Below are 6,206 nucleotides of genomic sequence, written 5' to 3' on the forward strand. Positions count from 1 at the left end.
TCAACAATACGGATTCAATCTCGTCATCTTCCAAGTCATTTCCCTTGATGGCGCACGTGTATGAGGTGATGTGTTCGTTTGGATTCGCTGTCCCGTTATACTTCGGAATCTCGGGCATACGGAACTTCTTGGGAATTGGCTTCGGAGCCGCACTCGGGGGAAAAGGTTTTTGTACAAACTTCTTGGAATCTAGTCCTTTCAAAATTGGTGGTGCCCCCGGATTTGGTTGACCCTGGAGTTATAAGATTCCACCTTTTTATCGTTTTACTCGATCTTCTTTTCCCCTGTCTCGATTCGCTTTGTCAGTTCTTCGAGCATCTTTACGATAGCAGGATTGGTCTCCGATTCTCCTCGATCTCTTTGTCACCGATTCGGCTCTATGAACAATTTCTTGCGATGGCTCGAGCTCGATCTTGCTTTGATTTTGGAGTTGTGCTATTGTTGCTTGTTGAGTCTGCAACATTTCGAATATCATTCGAAGGCTAATCCCGCCTTCTTTACCGCCCTGTGCGTTCTGATCGGCTGGTCGAACATCTCTGCGGCTTTCAGGATTGACGGCCAAATTCTCATTAATGGCAATATGGGAGCTGAAGTCGATTGGGTCTGCGGCCGGGACTCTATCGGGGTTGACTGGAGGTACTCTGTTTCCTGGGGCGGCTATGTTGTCGTTCTCGCTATGGAGACCAAGGCCATTGTCTGTGTGTGTGGGTGTTACTTGAGAGTTTGACATGTTGATCCTGAAATCAAAGACGCTTCAAAGAACAAGCGTAAAATAGTGTGTGTAACAAAAATGGTACCAGGTAATCACTATTATCCTTAGCCCCACGGTGGACGCCAAACTGTTTACCCTTAAAATTGGATAACAATTAAACTTGTAAGTGATTTTAAGGATATGTGATTTCACTTGGCACAAACTGAGAAATATGAGAATTAATGTTATAGATTAACTGTAAAATAAAGCAAACCAATATAATGAGCGATTATGGCTCTCGAGCTAGATCGCCCTCGAATCAATTGAGTATACTATTGAGTTGTATGAATTGTACAACAGAGCTTAAGAGGAAATGTAATGTATTTCTTTGTTACGCGTGAATATGATGATTACAAAGTGATTAGAACCCCCTTTATATAGTAGAGGAATTCTACTTATGGCACAATTCTAAATACGAATGTAAATCCCATGATTGGCTAAATAACCAGTCCTGACTCGATACGTGCCGAGATTTCCGTCACGATCCTTGCCCAATCACGGATATCCCGTCTTTCCGTTATTTGACTTAGCAGGCTTCTCGCTTCGGTCTCGATCACGGCTGGTCTCGATCTTGATCGGTCATTGATTCCCGAGCTTAGTACTCCATGGTTCGATACAATGCGAGGCCGAGCCTTGGTCTGCCATCCCGGTTTAGGTTAGCCACACAAAATTAGGGAAGCCCGATTTTGACTGTATACAGATATTTTTAGACGGTTTTAGGCAGTTTTCTAGTAGTGACTACTGCTTAACGAAGAGCATTTGAATATATACAATGCACATATAAACATAGAAACATACTCTTGTGCAGTGTCAATATGATATAAGGTTGCTAGGAAGGATAGCACAAAGTGTGTAGCTATACTAGCTAGCCTTATCATGCAATTTAGACTTATGCATATAACATTAACAATATTATTGGTCATTGTCTTCAATGGTGAAATGATGATATTTTTTTTGGCTGCTATATAATCCTATTCTAGAAGTGTACAGAAGATGTAGTTGCGCCTAATTTCAGCCATTTCTTGACACAGTTAGTGGGGGAGACACATTCTGTCAAGTTATATTATCTGACACCATTTCGTTATAAAATGTTAGTAAAATGTACATATATACATGTATACACACATACACCGCTAAAATAACCAAAATAACATTAATTTGGGATAGAAGTAAAATTGTATTAAAAATCACAATAACATTAAACTCTTTCACTAACCGAGTTGTGCTACAAACCGACATGCTTACCTAAAATTCTGGGTACGCCCACTAAACTTAATGTCTCCATATTGGCTTGGTATGCAAACATGGTTGCAATTAGTTGATCAATAACTTATGTGGCTCGGACTCTCCAAAAACAGTGATGCATTCGTGTTGGATCCTTCAAAAATACACTACTTTTGGAGGAATAAACACGCATCCGACGGAATTTTTAAAGAGTCCGAGCAACATTGTCGCTCACTCCGGTCACCAATTGAATGATGATGAAAAAAAACAACATCCATGACTACCTCTCACTATAATATTCCCCCTACTGTCTTTATATCTACAAATTGATTAAATAACGGCTATGGAAATGATAGCTTTCAATTTCAAGTATAGCATGTTCCTGTCAATGGTGAAATTTGCGGAAGCTAAGAGGGAATTTCCATGGTTGAAATACCCTAATCTTAAGGAAAAATATCCGAACTCTTATTAAAATGAAATGTTCCATCTCTTTCTTGAAGAGTTCCTAAGTATATATAGTTACATGAAATGGCTATACAAATAAAATATAAATGAGGCTATTCTACTAAAACCAAAATTGTAGTCTTAGTGTTACAAGGCTAAAGATACTAAAGGTATCAACTATTGAGCTGGGCCTGTTGCGGAGAAGACTTGGGCTGTGTACATATGTGTATGTCAACAGTTCCTCATTTTCAACTTCTCATGACCATGTAAGGTAAACGAGGCTAGCCAACTGTAAGTAATAATGGAGAGTATTCGAAGTGGCGAATCCACTGGTAACAAAATGTGATAACTAATAGGATTATGGCCGCCACATTGTTCTTGTATTATAATTAGAGTATGAGCTAGAATATAGTGCTTATTAGTGCAAATAGAAGGCTAATTTCTAGTCTTTTTTAAAACCCAAAAAAAAAGATTAAAAGGTTAGATTTATGAAGTTGAAATATGAGTAAACCATCTAGCCAATAGTTAGGATAATTAATTCTCGCAGTTGGAAATTAAAATTTATGAATTATTGTCAATATTATTATTTTTAAGGTTTTTTGGTATCGTTATTCAGTGGTGGAATGACGTGGTCCAAAGTAAAGTTCATGCAAAGAAAGCGGTGTTCCTTAAGTTAGCGGAGAGCACAGACGAGAATGAGAGGAGAGCGAACGGAGGAAGATATAAGGAAGCTGGGAAGGAGGCAAGCGGTCACTGAGGCTAAGACTGTTGCGTTTGGTCGTTTGTACGTGGATCTGGGGGCCAGAGGAGGGGAGAAGAAGTTATTTTGGCTGGCCAAGGAGAGAGAGTAAGGGTCGTGACCTGGACCAAGTGAGGTGCATCAAAGACGAGGATGGCAGAGTACTAATGGAAGATACCCAGATTAAGCGGAGATGGCAGGCTTACTTTCATAAACTTCTGAATGAAGAGGGAGACAGAGACATTGTGCTAGGGAAATTGGGGCACTCCGAGAGTTACTGAGACCTTAGGTATTGTAGGCATATTAAGGTTGAGGAGGCCATGGGTGCTAAGCGCAGGATGAGTCGGGGCAGAGCTACCGGACCAGACGGATTTTGGTAGAATTGTGGAGGTGTGTGGGTAGAGCAGGCTTGGAATGGCTGACTGCGCTATTTAATATTATTTTCAGGAAGAAGAAGATGTCGGATGAATGGAGGTGGAGCACGATGATACCGCTATACAAGAACAAATATGATATTCAGAGTTGTAACAAGTATAGGTGTATCAAGTTACTAAGTCATACTATGAAAGTTTGGGAGAGGGTGGTGGTTGAGGAGGGCGGTTTCTATTTCTGACAACCAATCCAGGTTCATACCGGGTTGTTCGACTGGGGAGGCTATCCACCTTGTCAGGAAGTTGGTGGAACAGTACAAGGATAGAAAGAAGGACTTGCACATGGTGTTTATTAACCTTGAGAAAGCGTATGACAAGGTTCCTAGGGAGGTACTTTGAAGACTCCTGGAGGTGAAAGGTGAGTCGGTAGCTTGCATTAGAGTGATATAGGAGATGTATGATGGAGCTAAGACTCGGGTTAGGACTGTGGGTGGTGAGTCAGAGTATTTCCCGGTTGTAATGGGGTTGCACCAAGGATCTGTGCTCAACCCATTCTTATTTGCCCTGGCGATGGATGCACTCACATACCATATTCAAGGGGAGGTGCCTTGGTGTATGTTGTTCGCTGATAATATAGTTCTGATTGATGACACGCGAGGCAGCGTTATCGAGAGCCTGGAGTTTTAGAGACAAACCCTTGAGTCTAAGGGTTTCAAGTTGAGTAGGACTAAGACAATATATCTGGAGTGCAAGTTCAGCGACGTGACGGGGGAAGAAGATTTGGACGTGAGGCTTGACTCACAAGTCATCTCTAAGAGAACAAATTTCAAGTACTTTGGTTCAATTATCCGGGGGGTGGGGAGATTGACGAGGATGTCGCGTCGTACAAGGGTGGGGTGGACGAAATGGAGGTTAGATTCTGGAGTCCTGTGTAACAAAAAGATGCCACCGAGACTTAAGGGCAAGTTTTAAAGAGCGGTAGTTAGACCGACCATGTTATATGGGGCTGAATGTTGGCCAGTCAAAAATTCCCATATCCAGAAGATGAAAGTAACAGAGATGAGGATGTTGAGGTGGATGCGTGCGCACACTAGGCTGGATAATATTAAGAATGAAGTTAATTCGGGAGAAGGAGGGCATGGCTTCCATAGACAATAAGATGTGGGAAGTGAGACTTAGATGGTTCGGGCACGTGCAGAGGAGAAGCCAAGATGCCCCGGTTAGGAGCTGTGAGTGGTTGGCTTTGACGGGTATGCGCATGAGGTAGAGGGCGGCCTAAGAAGTATTGGGGTGAGGTGATCAGGAAGAACATGGCGAGAGTTCAGATATTCGAGAACGTGGCTCTATATAGGAAGGTGTGGAGGTCGAGCATTAGGGTTGATGGTTAGGAGGAAGTCGAGTGTTTTTCTTCCTTCGTATCAGGGGTGGGGCAAGCCTGTTAGGGTGCTGTCTTGGATTATTAGTGGTGTAAGTTTGTGTCCACACTATTTTTCCGTTTTTTATAGTATGTTGGCTCTAGTTGTTGTTATTGCTTCTCCATCTAGTTTATGTTTCCTACTATGCTTATATTATCTTTCTGATTTTTGTTGTTGTCACAGATTCTATTGTCTATTTTCGTCTTCTTGAGCTGAAGGTCTCTCGGAAACAGCCTCTCTACCCCTCTGGGGTAGGAGTAAGGTTTGTGTACATTCTACCCTCCCTAGATCCCACTTGTGGGATTTTACTGGGTTGTTATTGTTGGTATAATTATTTAGAGGGTGTTTGGCTAAGCTTATAAGCTGGTCAAACTGGCTTATAAGCACTTTTTGGCTTATCTACGCATTTGGTAAAATTAAAAGTGCTTATAAGCCAAAAATAAGTCAAAAGCCATAAGTTGGTCTCCCCCAACTTATCAAATTTCAGCTTATAAGCAGTTTAAGTTTGACCAAAATATTTACTGTTCTATCCCTAAAATACTTCTTTTTAAAACAAAACTCTTCGTATGTCCGGTTCTTTAGCTACATATTATTAATTTCAGCACTTGTATCCAAACACGTAACTGCTTATTTTTTAAATCAGCTTCAGCACTTAAAATGGTGCTTTTCAACACCTAATGCTTATTAGCTACTCTAAATCAGCTAAGCCAAACGGGCTCTTATAAACTATTCGATTTATAAGGCTTTATGATGGAAAGATCAATGAAAAAAAATGAATCTTTGTTATCTCGTTACATAAGAAAATAGTTTAGGGGGACAAAAGCGAAATTCCTATAAATCATCCATATTGATATCATGTCATTATATTATAGCGTGAAATACACGCAAAATCTAAAAATAATATTCAACAATATTTATTATTAATATCATTACAATTATAGTATTTATTATTGCATATTAATTCTCCGGCTGATGTTCTTTAAAAACAGATAATTATTAGGTAATCTTGAAGGCCTATTCGGATGTGCGTCGCAGGGATTTGGAGTTCCAAGAGGATGATTGGGTATTCTTGAAAGCTTCTCCCATGGAGGGGATAATGCAACTTGGGAAGAAAGGGAAATTGAGTCCAAGGTATATCGGACCGTACAGAATCTTGCAAAGGGTTGATCAAATGGCTTATAGACTCGAGTTACCTCCAGAGATGTTCTTAGTGCATCCGATATTTTATGTGTCCATGTTGAAGAAGGTGATTTCCTTTGTAA

The sequence above is a fragment of the Nicotiana attenuata genome, chromosome 8, assembly GCF_001879085.1.
Source record: "Nicotiana attenuata strain UT chromosome 8, NIATTr2, whole genome shotgun sequence".
Classification (NCBI taxonomy): Eukaryota; Viridiplantae; Streptophyta; class Magnoliopsida; order Solanales; family Solanaceae; genus Nicotiana; species Nicotiana attenuata.